This window comes from Capsicum annuum, chromosome 2 (genome assembly GCF_002878395.1).
Source record: "Capsicum annuum cultivar UCD-10X-F1 chromosome 2, UCD10Xv1.1, whole genome shotgun sequence".
NCBI lineage: Eukaryota > Viridiplantae > Streptophyta > Magnoliopsida > Solanales > Solanaceae > Capsicum > Capsicum annuum.
In genome coordinates, this window is record NC_061112.1 from 23,891,458 (window position 1) to 23,915,496 (window position 24,039).

Consider the following 24,039-nt stretch of genomic DNA (forward strand, 5'->3'; position numbering starts at 1 on the left):
ACGTGCGCAGGTGAGCCACATGTGTTGGCATCTACTCCAGTTGGTAACCAGTGTGGTGTTATTTTTGTAATTTCTATAGAATGTGAATTTTGGGTCTAAATATGGGTTTTCAGCTCTAAACCACCATTCTTGTACTTCTAAAGCTTGAAACATTAGAGTGAGACTCCAAGTGTGAAATTAGTGAATTTTCTCTAGTTTTATTAAATCCAAATCTTCATTATTACACTAAATTATGATTTAATGAAATAATTTAAGGAAATTTGAGTAAATCTCTTCTTTCTCTCTCTGTGAGTATCTAATTTCTTTTTTTGGGGTTATGCTTGAATAAGTTGTTATTGTTATGTGGGTGTTGATTATTTGTCTTCTGAATTATCTAATTTATATAGGTTTACTCCCATTCCATGTGTTAATTGAGAACTAGAGGTTGCTAACTCTAATTACCCATGAACCCTTATCATCCTTAACAAAGGAGATGAGGGTGAGGAATGAGTATAAACAATAACTTGATTTGCATCTTTTAATAGTATCTCTTTGACATAAGGATACTAATTGAGGTCATAGATTGCTAAAATTGTTACACTTATGAGGTGTTTGAAAGAACCATTTATGAGATTTTGGTGTTTGATTGACAAATTGATACTAAATACCTATAATTTATCCTACCCATGACTTTTAGCTAAATTAAGATAAATATTCAATTACCCACACATGAACCCACACTTAGAATAGCATAACCCAAAATCTTACTCTATATTTGGTTAAAATCTAGTTATTTGTAATTTTGAAATTGTATTCTCACTATGATAAAATTGTTAACTCTAAAAGTGTTCAAATACCCCCCGGCAATTTTACTTTCTTGTTTTATTTGTATTGCATTACAATTCAACTTCTAGTTGCTTCTAACACTTAATCTTGAAATTTATGCTCTCATTCCCTGAGTATTCTACCCCAACTCTTGTTTGGTTAACTATATTAACAACGATCGCTTATACCTTAGGGGTGTAATGTGAGAACCATCAAATTTTGACCTTGTTGTTGGAAAACGTAACATAGTTTTCATTCTTGTAATGTAACTAGTCACTTTGAGACTCTGTAGTGTTTATTTTACATTATTTGTTGTTTTAATTCTTTCTCAGGTGACAACCATAGTTTACACAATACCATGAACCAAAATGATAGCAATCTCGGTACTTTTGAAAGGTATCTCTAGGATGGTGATCACCTAAGGGATACAGGCTAGGCTAGTGCCATTCATATACCACCAGCAGCTAGAAATGAAGTGGTTCATGTTACTAATATGATGCTTTATTTTCTATAAAATAAAGGCTCATTTGGGGGTCAACCCCATAAGCATGCCAATATACACTTGAAAATTTTCATTAATGTGTGTCTTCCATTTGATATCACCCACATATCTTAAGAATCAATCCGTTTGTGTCTTTTACCGTTCTTATTGATAGGAGAAATGGTCTTATGGCTGTGAGAGTTACCCGCGGGATCTATGACTTCATGGTTTGAGATTACAGAAGCATTTTTGGATTGGTTCTTTCCTTATTCATGGATGTTGCAACTAAGGATGAAATCATCAACTTTCTTCAACTTAATGGTGAACTATTACATAAGGCTTGGCAATGATTTAATGAGAAGATAATTCAATACCAAAATCATGAGGTCCTAGATAAAATGCTTCTTCGAATCTTGTAGAGGCTTCGGACCAATTTAATAAGACTGTAGCCTAATGCACTCGAAGGATATATTATTAAATAATCTTATAATGCTGTCGTGGTTTTACTAGATCAAGTGACCAAGAAAAGTTAAGGTTTTCATACAAGAGATATCGAGGTAGCCATAGAGGCTCCCTTCACATCTTTTATAATCCAAGAACAAAGGAAAAAAGATGAATAAAGAGATGAGAACATGGCTAAAGTGATGACTCAACTTGATCTTTTCACCAAGCATGTAATAGGGGATCCTCCAAAGGCAGTCAATGTCATTGCTTTTAAGAGTGTTAAATCATATAATAATGAGGAAATAAAATCTCTTGATGAGGAAATTTGATTCTTTTTGAATCAATTTGAGGGGGTCCCCACCCTACTTATCAAAGAATAAGTGCGAATCAAGGTTGGAAGGAAAGGGATCACGAATATAAAAACCATTATTAAAAGGACAACGATTGTGATAGAGATTGGTGTGACGAATATTGTAATAAATAGTGTGATTAAAGAGATAAGGAGAGATACCATCATCAAAATATTCCTCCATATGATAGGACCAAGGGCAAGAAGTTAAGCTCCATTGATCCAAAGAAGTTCAAAAGTAAAGATGTCCTTTCTCATGTCTTAGCATGTGTTGAAGTAAGTGATATCATGTTGACAAATATGAAAAGTGATTTTCCACAACTTAATAAAATGGTAACCTCTCTCTCATCCTCTATAAAGCAACTTGAAACTCAATTGGGCCAAATATCAGCTTATCTCAATGCAAAGATAAAAAGTGGATTGCCTAGTGACATGGTTGCTAATTCTAAAAATGATGCTCACATCATGGCTATTTTCACTAGGAGTAATCAAGCTCTTGGCAAAAATGTTGTTGATCTTAATGAAGACCCTAATTAAAGAGGTAGTGATGAATAAGCCATTGGAAAGAGAATGTGGCTAGAAAAGTCAAATGATGATGTTTCAAATCTTAATGAGCCATTACTGAAAATCCAAAGGTAGTGGAAGAAAAGGTTGGGAGTTAGGAAGCACCATAACGGTTGATTGTAACGCTCTAAAATTGACTAAAATTATGATTGTCTCTATGCCACAAATTAAAATTCCTCTCCTAGTTATGCAAAGACTCAAGAAGAAAGAAGATGATGCCAAGTTCAAGAAATTTCTTGAAAAATTTAGTGACCTATCAGTGAATATACCATTGTTGGAAACTTTACAAGAGATGCCCAGGTATGTTAAATTCATAAAGGACTTGGTCTCAAAGAAATGAGTCATGGATTTTGAAACTATTAAAGTGACACACAATTATAGTGCCATCATGTCTAGCTAGTGGTTGTGAAGAAGAAAGACCCAAATCCATTTAATATTCCTTATTCTATTGGGGTGTACAAGTTCAAAAAATCATTGTGTAATCTTAAGGCTAGTATTAATGTGATGCCATTTTGAAAGATACGTTTGGGTACCCCCAAGCCTACCATAATGAGGCTTTTAATGGATGATCGATCTATTCAGAAGATCATGTATGTGTTGTATGATTTTCTTGTGAAGGTGGACTACTTTATCTTTCTGATCAACTTTATAATTCTATATTGTGAAATTGAACATAAGGTCTCTATCATTATTGGTACTCTATTCTTGGCTACAGACTAGGCCTTAGTTGATGTTGAATATGGTGAAATAAAGTTTTGGGTGAACAATAAAGATGTGTCTTTTAATGCGTGTAATTACATAAAACAACCTATGAATTTGCAAGTTGTTTCGGTGATCGATATGATTGATGAAGAGGTGACTAGCACCATAGAGGTGGATCCTTTGAATAACCCCTTGGTGGGTGTATTGTGGAACTTAAAGAGTAAGGTTGTTGAAGAATATGATGAGGTGGTTTCTTCATTGACGAACCTTGGATCTTATATTAAAAATCCTTGTAAGTTGGATCTTGATTTGAAAAATTATAAAAATACACCCACCAAACCTTCTATTATTGAACTACCTCAACTTGAACTTAATTCGTTGCCTTCAGATCTTGGGAGTATTTCTTGGGTGAGAACAATACTTTTCCAATCATTATTGTGGATGATCTATTGCCCTAGCAAGTGGAGGCTATGCAATCTATCATGAAAATGTTCATTATTGCTATTGGGTGGAACATAGAGGACATCATAGAGATTTCTCCCAAAATTCGCTCTCATAAAGTCAAATGGGAGGTTGATCATATTCCTAGTGTGGAACAGCAAAGAAGGCCTAACCCACCAATGCAAAATTTAGTCAAAAAGGAGATTATCAAATGGCTTGATGTAGATTATCAAATAGTACGTGAGTTAGTCCAGTCTAATACATCCCCAAGAAAGGTGGTATAATGGTAGTCCCAAATAAAAACAATGATCTTGTTCCCGTACATTTGGTCGTAGGTTGGAGAGTATGTATCGATTATCGTAAATTGAATTCTCGGACCGAAAAAGATCATTTTTTTATGTTTTTATGGACCAAATGTAGGATTGATTAGCCGGGCGTGGATGGTATTATTTTCTTGATGGATATTTGAGTTATAATCAAATTTTAATTGCACGAAAATATCAAGAAAATACCATATTTATATGTCCCTATAGGACCATAACCTTCAAATACATGGCCTTTGCACTATACAACATACCCACTACCTTTCAATGGTGCATGTTGTCTATATTCTTTGACATGGTAGAGGATACCACAACAGTGTTCTTGGATGATTTCTACATTGTTGATGAGTTATTCAAATATTGACTCGATCATTTATGTAAGGTACTTGAGTAGTGTGTGGAGACAAACCTTGTTTTGAATTGGAAAAAAATACCATTTCATTGTCAAAGAAGGCATTGTGCTAGGCCTAAGATCTTGGGTAAGAACATCCAAGTCGATCAAGAAAAAGCTAAAGTGATTGCTAAATTACCTCCACCTGTCATCGTGAGAGGTGTTAGAAGTTTTCTTGGTCATGTTGGGTTCTATAAGTTTTTCATTAAGGATTTCTTACCCTTTGCGCAAAATCCTTGAAAAAAAGGTGAAGTTTGAATTTGATGGTGATTGTTTAATAGCTTTTAATTTATCAAGGAGCTTCCTGTGTCGGCTTCTATCATTGTGGCTCCAAATTGGTCCATGACCTTTGAATTAATGTGTGATACGAGTGTTGTTGTAATAGGTGTGTTGTTGTGCCAAATAAGAGAAAAGTTGTTCCACCCGATCTAATATTCAAGAAAATCATTAAATGATGCCCAAAGTAATAATATGATTATGGAACAAGAGTTGCTCGCTGTGGTATATGCTTTTGAAATATATTGGGCCTATTTGTTGGGTACAAAATTGGTTACAGACATAGACCACAAAACTCTAAGATATCTTATGGCAAAGAAAGAGGTAAAACCTCGATTAATTAGGTGGATATTACTTTTACAAGAATCAAGTTTCGACCACCTCCCCACCTTGAATCCAATCATGGGAAGTTGGGTTAGATCAAAATTGATGAAACCTTCCCCGGTGAACTAATCATGTCACTTTTGAGAAGTAGTGAGCCTGGGTATGCAGACTAAGCTAATTACATTATTAGTAGTTTGATTTTTAATGATCTTAATCATTATCAAAACTAGAGGTTCTTATTTGATGTAAAGAAGTACTTTTGGGATGAATGGTACTTGTTTAGAGAGTGCGCAAATAGAATAATTTATTGATGTGTTATGGAGTTAGAAATTTGGGGTTTGTCACTCTTCTCAATTCATTGGACATTAAGGCGGTATTAGAATGACTGAAAAGGTTCTTCAAAAAGGATACTATTAGCCTAATCTCCATAGAGATTCTTATGAGTTGGTCAAGATGTGTCTTCAATTCCAACTTCAAGAGTGCATTTCAATGAGGCATGAGATGCCTCTCAAGCCTAACCTCAAGTAAAATTATTCGATGTATGGGGCATTGACGTTATGGACCCTTCGTGAGTTTATATGGTAATAAATATATCTTGTTAGACATCGATTATGTCTCTAAGTAGGTGGAGGACATTGATCTACCGAACAATAAAAGAAAAAAATGTTATTTTCTTCTTGAAAAGTATATCTTTACAAGGTTCAGAACTCAATGGGCAATCAATACTAATGGTGGTTCACATTTTTGTAATAGGGACTTTGGTGCATTGCTTGATAAGTATGGGGTAAAGCATAAGGTTTCTATCAATATCATCTCAAAACTACTGGCCAAGTTGAGGTTTTAAATCAAGAAAAAAAGTCCATCTTGGAGAAAACCGTGAATGTTGGCCGTACAAATTGGGCACAACAACTTGATGACGATCTTTGGGCATATAGGACAATATATAAAACTCCTATTGGCATGTTTCCCTACCAATTGGTTTTTGGAAAGGCTTGTCACTTACCCTTTGAGTTGGATCGTAAAGCTTTATGGGCCTTAAATAAGTTGAATATGAATTGGGAGGATGCCTCTAAGTTAAGAGTAGATCAACTATATCAGTTAGAAGATTTTTGACTCAAGGCATATGAGATATCGATGTTCTACAAAGATAAATAAATGTATGACATGATGCTAAGATCTTAAAATGAGAGTTTTGTACAGGTGATGATGTGTTATCTTTAACTCAAGATTGAAACTCTTTGCGGGCAAGCTAAAATCTAAGTGGTCAGGCCCATTTACGGTCTCAAATGTCTATCCAAGTGGGGCAATCAAATTAGAGGACCATGAAAAGTGGAGGTTCATTATGAATGGTCAAATTTTAAAGCATTACTATATGGGTGGAACCAGAGTGTCTAAGGTTGAGTCACTTCATTTCAAGGATGCCAAGCGATGAAAAATGTTGTGCCATGATGATAAGTATGGCACTTCTTGGAAGGAAACCCAAGGTTCATTCTTATTTTTTAATAGTTGTTTGAGTACTAATTGTTGGTTATTTAGGGTGTTTGTAGGTGATATACCAAGGTAGAAAGCGTGAAATTAGGTTCACGTGCTCAAAACCATGTCTCACAATGATAAAACCACTTGTGAACACATTCTTTGCACCTGCCTGTGCATATGTACATGCATGTGGCATTAAAAATTGATCAAAACTGAAATGTAAACTGCCTTGGCATACACCAGGATCCTGTAAGCCTACGCAGGCATATGTGTGCGTAGGACAGTCGCGCAGGTGACCTAGTTTCTACCAAGCATACTACCACCTATGAATGATCCTGCCCAAATTACACCTCCAAGAAAGTATAGAGCGGCCGCATGTAAAATATAGAACCCAACCAGGTTGGGTCGATTCCACAAGAAATAGGTTGGAAATCTATCATGAGCTTGCTGATGTAATTAGAAATTATGGAAAGTAAATAAGAGGGGGGCTGTAAAAATAAGAGTAGTAGTGACAATGTTGAGCAATTAGGGTTGTTATCAATATGAGACGATCACTAGGATTGTGTTCCCCCCAACATTATAACTTCATAGACTGTTTGTACTTATTAGACTATCTCGATGCCTAGCATGCAAAATCTAACTAGTTATATATCCCCTAACCATCTCTCAACTTTGGTTTAAGTGAATTTCACTCAGCTCTTATCGGTCTCTGAGTGTCGCATTACTAATGCTTATTTTATGACCTCATATTAACTATTTCCTCCCGGTCTTAAGTTAATTAGATGAAGTTTGACAGCTTTAAATTACTGTTGTTATCTCCTTTTCCTAATCTATTCCTCTATCTTGAGAAAGTATTGAATATGGGCGAGTTTCTAATGTTTACAACCGTTAAGAAAGCAATGAAAGTGAAAGAGACCCCAGTACATGTAAGAACACCATTCAAGAATGACTTTGCACTTAACCTGCTTTGTTAATCTATCAGGGTTCCCACAACCCTAAATATGGGGTTTAACTACTCATGGTTGTAAAAACAAACATACATTCCATAGATGAAAGCATAAAACAAACCCCTTTTCTGTCTTTGCTCTGAACCCTATTTTTCTAAAATATCAACACAAACAAACTTCATGTCCCAAAAGAATACCTACGTACTTGCATAATTTTCTAATTTTAAGCATAAAAAATGTCATGAAACCATGGCACATCAACACCATCAACTTAGAACATTTTCATGTCCTTAGGCAACTAACACAAACTAAACAAACATGATGGTTAACTAAAAGAAACCAACAACAGTCACCTCACTTTAGCTCAAATTTCTTACCCCCTCTTATTCACAATTTTCAAAACTACTATGTGTATCCTTGTTGCATAATAGCATGGCACAAAAGAAATCAAGTGATGACATTAGATTAGAAACAAACAACCAAGCATGTATGCAATTGACACTACCCGAACAAATAAGTAGTTAACAATACAACTCATATACCCTCACGCCAAGAAAATCCCAACTCTTATAGTATCATAATACATACCAATACAAGTACTATATCAAAAAACTCACGCTCACAATGAAGTTCAAATAATGTGCATGAAATACCATAGGCTTGCCCTTATTTTCTAAATTTTAGTTTTTCGGACGGTTGGACTAGGGTCATTATAGAACTTTTATCATCTTGTAATGTAGGCTTGGGGGCAGGTATATTACATATGGGAAATGGTTATTCACCCTTCTTGACACTACACGTACATTGTTGGCTCCACTACTTAACCATATTTCTTTTATTCTCCCCTTTCTCCTTTATTTTTATTCAAATTGGGCGAGGTTTTGTTCTGTTTTTTGTATTTATTAATTTTTTTCTATTTTTTTCTTTCATTTTTTCTCTTTTCTACTACACCTAACCTTGTTTTATTTTCTTTTATTCAACACCTTTCTTTATACCCATGTTCAACTACACACTCTTATAATAGCCACTCTCAACTTACACAATTTCCATAAGTTGAGGTACATAGTGTCCAAGGAGGGACCATGGCAAATATAGGTTCATCGTACTTAAACAGGGAGGTGAAAAGGTTAAAATAAGAAAATAGGTCACATTAGGCTCAAATTAGGGATCACGAGATACTTATTCTTATTTGGCCGGGCTTTTAGGCTAAGAGTGGACTTATTTAATCATGGCTTATGATCATGTCCCAATCATCTTAAAAACTAAGAAAGATTAATTGGGAAATTTATGGATTAAATACACAAAGTGAACATGGTAAATACCTCATATACACATGGTACAAGATTATATCATCAACTACAACCTATTCGGTTCATGTAATGCTAAGCTATGATTATTCTGTCCCTAATACTAATTTGATGACAAGACTTAACAATGGTCATAATATATATTAACAACACACAGTTCACAAAATTTTTTTGGGGGATATCATTTTCCAAACACATACAAACTCATAAAACACAAAAATCTCACTACAACAAGGTTACTAATTTTTCTCCTAGTCAAAAAACATAAACCATAACATATATAACGACCACAACTCAAAAAACCTAGACATTCTAGATCTACTATAAAAACTCACTTTGGAGAAAAAGACACGACAATAAAAACCTCGAGAGGATATTTAGACCCACAAGTAGCCCTTCCCCCATCAAATAAGCATGCATTATCCCTAATGCATTAGGCCACTTCAAAGAAAAAGAGTTAAGAACATATTTATGGCACCTTAGGTATGTAGATCTAATGCCAATCAGAATAACAAAAATTATCTCAAATTCAAAAATAATAAGACACCTTAGGTTGCCTCCCAACCAGTACCTGATTTAACGTGACGGCATGACCTGTGGATCTTAACTACATAAACCTCATCAATATAGCCATAATTTTGGCTTCCAGGGTCTCAATATTATTTATTACCAAAAACACCCTCATGTCAGTTAGCTGCTTCATAGTTCTGTGAACATTGAATGTGACTTCTTAATTATCTAGCCTGAACTTTAGCTCACCCCTTTCCATATCCACCAATGCTCTACCTGTGGCTAAAACAGTCACCTTAAAATTATAGGCATCTCAAATCAATCTCACAATCCAAGATAACAAAGTCAGCTAGAAGTATGAACTTGTCTACCTTGGCCAAAAATCCTATGATATTCCCACAAGCTTCTTAACTATACGATCTGCCATCAGTAACCGCATCTTATGGGTTCGACGGGTATCAAGCCTAATTATTTGAACACTTCCAGTGGTATCAAGTTAATTCTTGTACCTAGGTCATACAAAGCCATGACAAAATTAGATGACCCAATAGTACAAGGAATAGTGAAAGTCTAGGGTTACTTTTCTTTTGCATAAAAGATCAAGATATAATCAGAAAATAATAGTGCAAACGACCAACATCCTCATAAATGATAGTTATTTTCTTTGTCACCAAATCCTTTATAAATTTTGTATAGCTAGACATCTATTCTAGATATTCAAGAAGAGGTATGTTCATAGTCAACTCCTTTAGCATAAAATAAACTACTTATACTTCCCTTCTTCGAGTTTCTGCTTTAATCTTTGAGAGACACTTGCGTGCACAGGTTTGGGAACAAGAAACCTTGAAGATATTAAATTTTTGGGCTTACCAACCCGGTAAGCTTAAATGAAAAGACATAAATTGACCCATTCTCCCTAAACATAAAATCTTTCAACAAATCTTTGCTCTTAATAACCGATTTACCCCTCTTTCCATATTACATTTTCTCTCTCTTCCAACTTTAAAAGTTCTTCACTTCAAGTTCACAAATTTTCTTGTACTTCACCAAAATTTAATGAAACACCTTGAATTTCGGCCCTTAAAAATTTCCTGAGCATTGAGCTCACTACCCTAGTTATGATTAGTTGTAGGGTGTCTTAAAGAGTCATTGGGATGAGTCCTAACCAAACCAGTAAGTTTGTGGAAAAATTATGCTCTGAGTATGAGTGGCTCACTAAGAGTCGTAATGAGATATTATGAGTCGTTAGGTATAATCATAGGGTGTCTAGTTTAAGTCCCAAATTTGGTACTGTGTTGACTACGACTAGACCTAAAGAGTTGTAGGGTCACTATATGAGTGATGCCATTGAGTCATAAGGATAACAATGAAGGGTTCCATGGTGGTACTGCCATGGTTACGACTCATGGTGATGAGCCATTAGGAATGGTTATGAGTCAAGGGGCTGACTCATAATCAAAGCCAACACTTTTTAGCTTTTAAGTTGAGGGCATTCTAGACATTTCCCCTCTTAACCAGATAGAACCCAATGACTTATAACCTCTTTTAGGGTGTCATTATCTCTCAGAAATATCTAAGTAAATCCTAAAATACTCTGAAATCCTCAAGGATAAAAACACTTAGGTTTTCAAAAGATTGATTAATTAGCGCTCTCAAGGGTGATTTCTCTTCGTACATCTTACTATTATAGGCATGTTAGTCTTTCCTCGTTATTAGTTTTGTAAAAACATGTGATTTAAAGTATTGTTCATGAGATTATTATGATAGTTTAGAAACAAGGGTTGGAGGGTTTTGAACGTTTATGAATTGAATAATGTTTCTCATGGTTTATGTATGATTTCCATGTTTTAAATATGGTTTTGAACTTGTGGGTGCATGGTTATGGCGAATGAACCAGGGAATTATGATTTTCCTAAACTTGTGGCTTTTAAAGTGGTAATTAGTTATAGTTATGAGAATTGTGGGAATTTGTAAAATTTAACTAGTCTTGAACTAATACATGATATAAAAGGTATTTGAAATAAAATGGTATGATTTAATGAGAAAAATAAATCAGTGTTTTGCAATATGTATTAACAAATAGAGGGAGTTATTCTCTCCAAGTTAATAGGAATTGTTTTGGCATATTGTTGTTACCTTGAAAGTGTAGTTGGTATAATGATACCAACATTATATGGTTTAATGTGGAATATGGTTAATTGAATGGAAATGTGTGATACTTATTTTAATTGGGCTATAATATAAGTTATGTAGCTGAGTCATGAAAGTGGAGGTTTGGGTGATCGATACTGGAAATCATGTTTGCCGATATGGGGCTCAAAATGACTAAGGAGGGTCGTGTCCCCCCTTAATATTATTTCATGATTAGGGAGGTTCGAGTCCCCTATAAATCATTATATGATTTGGTGCTTAAGTCACCTAGGTATATGTTGCAGGGTTTGAGTCCCCCATGTATATATATATGAGATTATTCTCTGATTCGTGTGGCTACACGCACTGGGGCCCGACTAGGGGTGAGAGTTGGGGTCCATATAGCCCATGGTTACTATTATATAAAGATTGAGCTGCACAATTTAGGCTAATATTTTGAAAAAACATTTTAAGCCTTGTTCCCTATCTTGACATATGATATATACATATATATATACACATATATATACATATATATATATATACATATACATATATTTACATACATACATACATATATATATATATGTTTATGCATTTAATTATGTGATTGGTTTTGAATGATTTCAAATTATATTGATTATATCATTATGTTATCCTTATCCCCAAGTGTTAGGCCAACATTTACCCCACTAACTATCTTCGGATATTGTATCCCTATGCAATGTTGGAACTGGTCATACTTCTACCCCTTCTGCTCAGTGACTTGTATTTGGGATCAGCTTGCGAGTCAGATTGAAGTGGTGAGCTTTCATACTTTTTAAGACCCTATTTCATAATTATGGTTTCCTTTACATTTTGATTATTTCTTTGGATTTGGTTTTTGGGTATTGCCGGGGGTTTGTCTCATCACTTTATTGATATTAATTTTTAGAGCATAGTTTAAAAGGTTTTGTTTGGACTACTATGGCTATTGAGAGGAATCAGTTCTTTGGTTGGCCGATTGTCGATGGTTGGTTTTGGACATGCATTTAAAATTTCATAGACTATTTTACGCTATCTTGCTATATGCTCAGCCGACCTTAGGGTATGGTGTATTTTTTTTAGTTAAGTACAAGGGGTGATCTCTGATCCACGTATGAGTTGAAATACCTATAACGTCCAGGCCCTAGTTTGAATAGTGACAAGATGGTATCAGAGCTTAGGTTTGGTATTATTGGGTGTCCAACAAAGCCATATCGAGTAGAGTCTCTTTTATGGGTGTGAAGTATGCATCACTTATAAGGGAGAAGGTATGAGGCATTTAGGAATATTTTCTTTTCTTGTTATTTTATTTAAAGCTACAGAGTCTAAGGTCTTGAGTCTCTCTAATTTTTGTTTGTTTACTTTTTAGATCATGCCTCCCAAATGATCTGAAGCTCATGGAAAATCTTCTATCCTACTTGAGGACAATGTTGATGGGACATGCCCTACTTATATGGTACAGACCCAGTCTAGGGGTCCAGTTCTTGGTTGCCTTTTTAGAGTTCCACCGGTTCTCTCTAGTCCTCCTTAAGCTCCTTTTGATGATGTGTTGAATGCAGAATTTATCAGTCTATTCATATGTTAGCTCAGTTGGTAGCTTCTTAGTCTGAGTGTGTAATTTTTGTTACTCTATCTTCTAAGGCCACAAGGGTTGGCCAATTTATGAGGATGAGTCTTTCTATGTTCACTGGTGTTAAGGTTGAGGAGGTTCTTTAAGGTTTTATTGATGAAATAGAGAAGATCTTCTAGGTTATGCATGCTACTAATGTGGAAGATATAGAATTTGTAGCCTATCAGTGGAAATATGTAGCATACCAATCATATGAGGAATAAGAACAACCTACGAAAGATGATGCTGAATCCGCACTGTGGAATGATTTCTCTAGTGCATTTTTTTAGATGGCTTCTTTTCTTGGGAGTTTAGAAAGGCAAAAGCAAAAGAGTTTGTTAATTTGAAGAAAGGCAGGTTGATGATCAAGGAGTATTCCTTAAAATTCCATTATTTTTCCCGAATTCTCCCGAGTTAGTGTCTAACATATGGGCTAGAATAAGGAAATGTGCTTCTGGGTTGTCCCGTGATTTGATTCTAGAGAGTAAGGTTGCCTTGTTGAACAAGGATAGGGATATCTCCAGATTGGTTATGTATATGTATCCAGTTGAGAAAGAGAAAAAGAAGCAGGCAAAGATAGAGGAAGGTAGAATAAGAAGTTTAGATTTTCCAATTAGGGTGGAGGTCAACAACAGAGCAGCAGAGATGGTGGAAAATGGTCTAAAAATAAGTGGGGAGTTATGGTTCCTACTCTACGGCTAGTTCTTCTTATTTGTAGTCATCAAGTAAACATTATTCCCAACATGATAATGGGTTTAGGGCAGAGGATACCCAATCTCAGGCTGGTAGGGCTCAATTTTCTCTATCATATCCTACTTGTAGATTCTGTAGGAAGGTACACCATGGGTATTATAGAGAAGGGAGGAATATGTGTTTTAAATAAGGTCATATTGGTAACTTGCAGAGGAATTGTCCTTTTAAGGTTGCTTCAGGGGCAAATAAGATTCCTATTGCCACTTCATCAGCTCTTACACCAAAGGGTGCGCTTCTACTTTTAGTACCGATACTGGGTCAAATCTCTTGTATGCCCTTTCTACCCACCAGGACTTAGAGAAATCCCCCGATGTCGTCACTAGTATGTTATAACTCTTTTCTCGTGATGTATATTACTTGTTGGATGTAGGCTCTACTCTTTCTTATGTGACCCCATTTTTGGCTGTGCATTTTGGTTTTGATCCAGAGTGTATCCCCAAATCTTTTTATGTTTCTACCTTGGTGGGTGACTCTGTGGTTACTATAAGAGTCTGTGGGGGTTGTGTGGTATCTGTTGGTAGTAGAGAAACCCTGGTAGATCTAATAGAGTTAGATATAGTTGATTTTGATATCATATTAGGGATAGACCAATTGCATTCGTGCTATGCCTCACTAGATTATCAAACTCGTAGGGTCATGTTTAAATTTCTTAATGATCCAGTCATTAAGTGGGAAGGAGGTTCTTTAGTGCCTAAGGAAAGATTCATATCCATATCTTAGAGACTAAAAGTTGATTTCCAAGGGATGTCTTTATTATTTAGTCCTAGTTAAGGATTCTAACTCAGAGGGTCCTTTATTGACGTTCATTCTTATGGTTAATGAATTCCCTATGGTTTTTCTTGATAGTCTTCCTGGTGTTCCTCCTGATAGGGAGATTTATTTTTAAATTGACCTTGTTTTGGACACTCGTCCTATCTCTATCTCTCCCTATAGAATGGTTTCGACTGAGTTGAAAGAGCTTAAGGAGTAGTTGAAAAACCTTCTTAATAAAGGTTTTATATATCACAGTGTGTTGTTGTGGGTGCTCTTATTTTGTTCGTACGTAAGAAGGATGGTTCATTTTAAATGTGCATCAATTACCGTCAGTCTAATAAGGTTGCAATAAAGAATAAGTATCCTCTTCCCCAAATTGAGGATTTATTTGACCAACTTTAGGGTGCTAGATATTTCTCTAAGATTTATCTCTGGTCGGGTTATCATCAGCTAAAGATTAGGATGACAGATATCCCTAAGATTGCCTTTCAAACCTGGTATTCTCATTATAAATTCTTAGTTATGTCTTTTGGTTTGACTAATGCCCGACAACACTCATGGACTTGATGAATAGGGTCTTCTATCAGTTTCTAGATTTTTTTGTTATTGTGTTTATAGATGATATTCCGGTGTATTCCAAAAGTGAGGTGGATCATATCGATCACCTCCGTATCGTGTTATAAACCTTAAAAGATCAACATTTGTATGCTGAATTTTCTAAGTGCAAATTCTGGTTGAAGGCTTTTATTTTCCTAGGTCATGTTATTTCAAGTGAAGGGATCATGGTGGATTCGCAGAAAGTTATAGTGGTTAAGAAGTGGCCTAGGCCCATGACTCAAACTGATATTTGGAGCTTCTTAGGTTTAGCTGGTAACTATAGGAGATTTATGGAAAGTTTCTCGACTATAGCTTTCTAGTTGACTAAGCCGACCTAGAAGAAGGTAAAGTTCTTATGGTCTGATGCTTCTGAGGGTATTTTTGAGATGCTAAAAGATAATTTAACTTTAGCTCCAGTTTTGACTCTGCTCGAGCGTACTGATGGTTTTGTTATCTATTTTGATGCATCCCGTGCAGGACTTGGTTGGGTGTTGATGTAGCATGGTAGGGTGGTATCCTATGCTTTTATGCAGCTAAAAGTTCATAAGAAGAATTATCCGACCCAACACCTGGAGTTATTGGTTGTGGTGTTCGCACTAAATATTTGGCATCACTATTTGTATGGAGTCTATATAGATCTCTTTTTTATCATAAGAGTTTGCAATTTGTATTTACCCAGAAGGAGTTGAATCTTAGGTAAAGTAGGTAGCTTGAGTTGCTGAAAGACTATGACCTGAGTCTCCACTATCACCTAGTTAATGCTAATGTGGTTGTTGATTCTCCTAGGAAGTTATCCATGAGGATTCTAGCTCGTGTGGGTGAGGATAAGTGTAAGTTGATGAAAGATATTCACCATTTAGCTAACCTTGGAGTTTGTCTCTTAAACTCTGAGAATGGTAGGGTATTTGTGCAAGAGGTGGCGAAGTCATCCCTTATTGCTGAAATAAAAAGGAAACAGATACTGGATGCAGTCTTAATAAGGGTTAAGAGAGATGTGGGTCAGTAAAAGGTTGTCGCATTTTGAGATTGATTGTGATAGTTTCTTGAGGTACCAAGGCAAATTGTGTGTTCCTGATGTAGACAGGTTGAGAGAGAGGATCTTGGCCGAGGCTCATGATTCGCATTATGTAATTCATCCCAGTTCGATAAAGATGTATCGTGATATTAAGGAGATTTATTGGTGGAACAATATGAAGTAAGATGTGGCCAGTTTTATGGCTAAAAATACATGGTGTGTCAACAAGTGAAGGTTGAGCTCTTGAGGACTTCTAGGTTGACTCAAGAGATTGAACTGTTGGTATGGAAATGGGAGATAATTAGTATGGATTTTGTTACCTATCTTCTTCAGTCTCAGAGTCAGTTTGATTTGATTTGTGTCATCATGGATAGGATGAGTAAGTCTGCTCACTTCTTGCCAGTGAGGACTAGTTGTTTGACAAAGAATTATGCAAAGTTGTTCCTCCAAGAGATTCTGAAGTTGTATGGGGTGCATATTTCTATCATGTCAGATTGCGTTACTCAGTTCTCATCATACTTTTGGCATTTATTTTAGCGAGGTTTGGGAACTAAAGTGAGCTTTAGTACTACTTTCCACCCACAGTCAGATAGGCAATCAGAAAGGACTATTCAAATATTGGAAGATAAGCTTTAGGCTTCAGAGATTGACTATGGTGGTAGTTGGGTTGATTATTTTCCTCTTATAGAGTTTGTATAAACTAATAGCTACCTCTCTGGTATTGGGATGGCTCTATTTGAGGCATTGTATAGTAGGAGGTGTAGGTATCCTATGGGGTGGTTTGAGGTTGGTGAGGCAGAGATGTTTGTCCATAATTTAGTTCACTAAGCAATGGAGAAGGTAAAGGTAATGTGAGAGACTTAAAGTTTCCCAAAGTAGCCAAAAGTCCTATAAGGATATAAGGCGTAGGGAGTTAGAGTTTGAGGTTCTTGATTGGGTTTTCTTGAAGGTATCTCCCATGAAGGGAGTAATGCAGTTTGGGAAGAAATGGAAGCCCAGCCCCTGATATATTGGCCCGTACTTGGTCATGAAGAGGGTTGGTAATGTTGCTTATGAGTTGGAGTTGCCTCCTAGTTTGAGATTCATTTATCCGGTGTCATATATTTTGATACTGAGAAAGTGTATGGGTTATTTTTTGATAGTTATTCCTTTGGAGGAGGTGGGTATTTCAGATTCTTTATCGTATGAGGAAGTCCTGATTAAAATTTTAGATCGACAAGTTTGTTGGTTGTGGATAAAGGACGTAGCTTCGATAAAGGTTCTATGGAGAAACCACAAGGTTGAAGAGGCTACTTAGGAAGCCGAAGAGGACATGAATTCGGAGTATCCATTTTTGTCTTCCTCTCTTGATAATCGTTTGTAAGGTATGTGTTATTCTTAACATCTTCATTTTCTGACTTTGTTAAAGAAAAGAGTGATTTCCTTAGCATCCTTATTTCCTGAGTTTGTTAAAGGTAAGAGTAGGGAAATATAGAGTTAAATCATGCTAGCAATTTTCTTATCCCATTATTCGAGGATGAATAATCTAAGTAGGGGAGAATTTAAACACCCAAGTTTTTGGCCCTTGAAAATTTCCTGAGCTTTAAGCTCACTGCCCTGGTTACGACTAGACCCCATGAGTCATAGGGTGTCTTGATGAGTCGTTGGGACAAGTCGTAACAAAAAAAATAAATTTGTGGCTTGATTCTACTTTGAATATGAGTGGCTCACTAAGAGCCATAATGAGATATCATGAGTCATTAGGTGTAATCATAGGGTGTCCAGTGTAAGCCCCAAATTAGGTTCTGTGTTGACTATGACCGGACCCTATGACTCATAGGGTCCCTTTACAAGTGGTGCCATTGAGTCATAATGATAACCGTGTAGGGTGCCATAGTGGTAATGCCTTGGTTACGACTCGTCACCACGAGTCATAAAAAGTGGTTATAAGTCAAGGGGCTAACTCATAATCAAAGGCGACACTTTTCAGCTTTTAAGTTAAGGGCATTCTAAACATTTTCCCTCTTAACCAAATAGAAACCCATGACTTATAACCTCTTAGAGGGTATCATTATCTCTCAGAAATATCTGAGTAACTCCTCAAATACTCCGAAATCCTCAAGGTCAAGAACACTTAGGGTTTTCAAGAGATTGATCAATTAGGGCTCTCAAGGATGATTTCTCTTCGTACATCTTACTATTACAGACATGTTACTCTTCCTTCATTGTTAATTTTGTAGAATCATGTGATTTAAAGTATTGTTCATGAGATTATTATGATGGTTTTAAAATAAGGGTTTGAGGTTTTGAACGTTTATGGATTAAATAACGTTTCTCATGGTTTATGTATAATTTCCATGTTTTAAATGTGGTTTTGAACTTGTGGGTGCATGGGTATGGTGAATGACTAGGGAATTGTGATTTTCCTAAACTTGTGGCTTCTAAAATGGTTATAACCCCAACTCTATAATGGAAAATTGGTTTTAGTTAAGAGAACTGTGGAATTTATAAAATTGAACTAGTCTTCAACTATTGCATGATATAAGAAGGTATTTGAAATACAATGGTATGATTTAATGAACAAATGGATTTAATGTTCTCCAATATGTATTATGAACAAAGGGAGTTGTTCTCCCAAAGTTAATGGGAATTATTTTGGCATGTTGTTGTTACCTTGCAAGTGTAGTTAGTATGACGATACCAACATTATATGCCTTAATATGGAATGTGTTTAATTGAATGGGAATGTATCATACTTGTTTAATTGGGCTATAATAAGGGTTGTGTAGCTGAGTTGTGAAAGTGGATATCCGAGTGGCTATACTGGAAATCACATTTGCCGATGCGGGGGTCAAAGTAACTAGGGAGGTTTGAGTCCCACTTAATATTCTTTCATGATTAGGGAGGATCGAGTCCCTCATAAATCATTATATGTATAGGTGCTTAATTCACCTTGGTACGTGTTGGAGGGTTCTCTGATTCGGGCTGTTACATGCACTGGGGCCTGACTAGGGGGTGAGAGCTGGGGCACATATATCCCATGGGCACTATTATATGACGGTTGAGCTACACAATAAGGTTTTGAAATAGCTTGTAAGCCTTGTTACCTATCTTGGCATGTGATATATATATATGTGTGTGTGTGTATGTGTATGTGTTTATAAATATATATATATATATATATATATATATATATATATTTATGAATTTGATTATGTGCTTGGTTTTGAATGATTTTAAATTGTTGATCATATCATTATGTTATCCTTATCCTCGAGTTTCATGTTAGCATTCACCCCGCTAAATATCTTCGGACATTGTATCCCCACACGATGTAGGAACTAGTCATACTTCTACCCCTCCTGCTCAGTGACTTGGATTCGGGATCAGCTAGCGAGTCATATTGAAGTGGTTTTGCTTCCATACTTTGGAAGACCATATTTCATGATTATGGTTTCCTTTACATTTTGACTATTCCTTTGGATTTGGCTTTTGGCTATTGTCCGGGTTATGTCCCGACACTTTATTTATATTTGGTTTTGGATCATAGTTTAGAAGGCTTTGCTTAGACTACTATGCCTATTGGGCGGAATTGGTTAGGTTGTTGGCCGATCGTTGGTGGTTAGTTATGGACATACATTTAAAATTTCTTAGACTATTCTACGCTATCTGGACGGTCACGACTAGGCCCTGGTTTGGGTGGTGACATTTAACTCCAGGGATACTAAATTGTGTTTTCTCTCATCCTTGTCATTATCAAATTGCATTAAAAAGGTATGTTCACTTGTGTAAATTTGTTTAAGCTTCTCTTCAAGTTTTAATGGTAGTTCATATTTCATGATACTTTGTGGCTATATTGTGATTCATTTAAGTTTCTTTTGATGAAATATGGTTGTTGGAATGTAGAATGTCAAATGGGTGAGATGTTTTTATATGATTAAAGGTGCTGAAGAATATTTCCTTGAGATTATTGCAAACTCAAATGCATGTTTGGGGTATCTTCACTGATATGGAATCACTTCCAATCCATCAAGCTATCATTTGGAACTAGTGCAAGAATTTTATGCCTCTTATGTATTTTCCACAACCAACACAAATACAATCCATTGGTAGTGGGACAATCATGCCTTCATAGTGTGGTGGTTTGGGATTCGAAGTTCAATATACCCCACTAGAAATCAATGAAATTTATTTTGCTTGTGATTAGGTTTTTGGGGTTGAATTCAAGAAGAAGGTGCTTGTTGGGAATGAGGGTTTTCCTTGTATATTCTGGGTGATTGCAAAAAGGCCCCATCTATAGGCCAAATGGCATTGGACAAATCGAGCGGCGGATACTTTCAATCTGAGCTAACATTGGCTTGGATTTGTTAGTAATAGCCTACTTCATTCACAGAATAACCAAGATCTCACTATAGAGCTGGCTATCATTGTTGGTTGCATCATGAATTATATTATAGTTAATTTAAAGGAGTTGATTATGGAAATGATCAAGTTAAGGTTAAAGAAACCGGGTAATTCATTTCCATTTCCTTCTCTTATTTCATTGCTTTGCGTTAAGTATAAGGTTTTGTTCTTTTGGAAAATTGACCAGAGGGTTATTTGCACTAGTGCGATTGACATTAAACATTGCCAAAATGATAATAATTCCACAGGGATTAAGAGGAAAGCTTCGGTATTGGTGGATTCTTTTGTGGGAGAGTTGCCTAGTTTAGACGGTATGGATATTCTTTTGGTCCCTTTACTTGCTTTGGATGCTCCCAAATTTCTATTGACGCTCCTCCTTTTTCAAGCACCTCACCACCCTATTGACCTACCCAACCGCATCAGTCTTCCACAATCACATTTTCCAAAGTTGCTTTTATGAAATTAGCAAACAATAATACTATTATTCAGTTAGTGCTGACATCCCGTAGTTTATTTAGACTGCTATTGAGCAGAGCTTAGAACCTCTATGTGTCTAAATGAAGGAGTATGAGTATATATTAGCCATAGTAGAGGCTAAAGTAGATTGTGAGGTGGTTGCATCTTGAAACATATATCGTTAGATTATACATACAATGCATAGGAATAGATTGCTAGCAAGAAAAACTTATGTAGTTATGAAGTTATAGGGAACACAGTCCTAGTTCATTATTCTCATTGATTTTCTCAGCATAAAATGATATTTTGCTTACTTATTACTTTAATTTACAAACTCTTGATTTGTTTTCTAAATCTCCCCTTTAAAAAATAATAAATTAATAGTCTAAATAACCACATCGATTTATGTCCTAACCATATTCCTCTTGGGATCGACCCCAACCTAGTTGGGTTCTATATTTGTTTGATGACTGCTTTTTACTTTATTGTGAGGTGTAATTTGGGTGACATCAATCGATGTGTCGTAGAATTACAACACAAAATATGCTTAAATAAAAACTCTTGCAAATCCAAAGCTGTTTTTATCTAGATATGATATGTTTATTGAGTTTTGCTAGAAAATAGGGTCGGAAGTTATTGGAATAACAAAAGAAGAAAAAATGCACAAGTAATGGAAGACTGCCTGTATAATGAGTCATTGGGTTATGATACGGCTCATCATCCAGTTCGTTGTGAGAATAAAAAGGTTAGTGGCTTCAAGGATAAAAAGGTAGGTTGACAACTCGTAGGGCCAGGCTACGAGTCGTAGGGAGAGTTCTTTTGAGAAAATTAGGCAAGGCATTGAGAGATGCCTACTTGATGCTAAAGATGATGAGTGTTGGTGATGACTCGTAGGGTATGACTATGACTCGTGTTGACTAATTGTTCTGAGCATTTGAGAAAAAGATTTGAAACCTTGAATATGAGCGTAAAGATCGAGTGAGTCAACCTATGACTCATTTAGATACCCAATATGTCATCATTAGCAGAAGGAATTTTAGGCTACAATAAAGCTAAAAGGTTAACAATGAGTCATAGTCAGTCTATATGAATCGTTGTCAGAGGCGTCGTCACTGCCGACTTATGTAGTGCTATTTTGTTTAGGAAAACTTTAATGTGTCTATTAATACCCTTGTTTGATCTATTGTTTAGGGTTACGTACTTATGTATTATTTTGAGGTACTAAGATACATTATTGCTCTTCGAATCATTGATAATGTTTATTTAGGGTTTCTAATCAATTTCATATTTCAACTTTTCATCTTATTCTTATAAGTACAAAATTATGCTTTCATCTATGGAATCTTCTTGTATTCTTATGATCATGAGTATCTAAACCCCATAACTAGGGTTGTAGGAACCATGATGAGTTAACAAAGTAGGGTTAAGTGTGATGTCCTTCTAGATTGGTGTTCTTGGTATTTCCTTCGGTTTGATTATTATTCTTAATCGTTACATATGTCAGGAACTTGCCTGTATTCTAAATGTGCTCGGGAGAGTGGTAGAGATTTAGAAAAGGAAATAACATTAGTAATTTAAAGCTATCAACCTTCATCTAATCAACTTAATCCTAAATTGAGATAGTTAATCTGAGATCACAAAACAAGGGTTAGTAATGCGATGCTCTAAGTCCAAGAGGAGATGAATGAAATTCGTCTAATCCAAGGTTGAGAGATAGTTAGGTGATACGTATCTTGTTAGATGTGTATGCAAAAAATTGGGATAGTTTGCTAAGTATGAATAACCTGTGGAGTTAATAAGTCATGAGGAACATAATCTTAGTACTTGTCTCAAATTGATCATAATAAAATTAACCAACAATTGTTGCTATTACAACTCACTTTTATAAAAAAAAAACTTCCATTTACATAATTCCCAGTTACATCAGCAAACTCTTGATAGACTTTCAGCCTTTTTCTCATTGGATTGACCCAAACTAAGTTGGGTTCTATTTTTATTCGACAACCACTTTATACTTCATTGCAAGGTGTAATTTGGGTGAAATCAAATTTTGGAACCATTGCTAGAGAATCCAATTACAAATTGATATATTGAGTTTGTTGAAGATATTGGTTTCATTTGTTGATTTCTGCTCTCCTACTATTTATAGGGAACACGCTGGTATATGCCCAATATTCAGAGTCAAGGAAATCCCCTAATTCCATTTGATCTTAAGATAACTCTAAGGTAAATTTCAAAGTGAAAAGAGAAAAAATTTATGATCAAGAAGCTTGGCATATAGGGGTTCAGGATGACCCAACAATACTGAATCATCCACTTTAGTATGATGTTTAGGAAAATATGGATCAAGTTATTGCTTAATTAATGTCTTAGGAAATTTCTAGAAAAGTAAATGCCCAATGAGCAGCTAAATAATAAAGGGCTAGATAGTAAGAGAAAGATCGACTAGCTACATTTGAAAGGAACAAGATGAGAAAAAGTCAGAGAACAATAGCCCATGCAACACTATCTTTAAGTTTATAATGATCTAGAAGATTTAGGGTATGTTAAACCAGTTGAAACAGTTCAATCATTTCTCGAGAATTGACCTAGGGGACTAAATTTGATATTATGAATGAAATGATCCAGTTATTGAACTTGATGACGGTGTTTTTTGCTTTACCTACTGATAATGCAAGCATTCACATTATGAACTTTATGGGGATCTGTACTTCATACAACGGGGTGAGTCAGGAGGCAATACGACTGAGATTGTTGCCATTCTCCCTGATAGGAGAAGCTACATTATAGTTTGAAGAGCTTCTCTATGGATCTATAACTACTTGGAACAAGTTGAAGACTCAATTTTTGGACTGCTTTCCACCCTTCAAAATATTGTAGTTAAAAGATGAGATATATAACTTCCACCATTTGCATTTAGAGTAATTATATGAGACATGGTTGAAGTTCAATAAGAAGCTTCATAGCTTGCCAAATTACA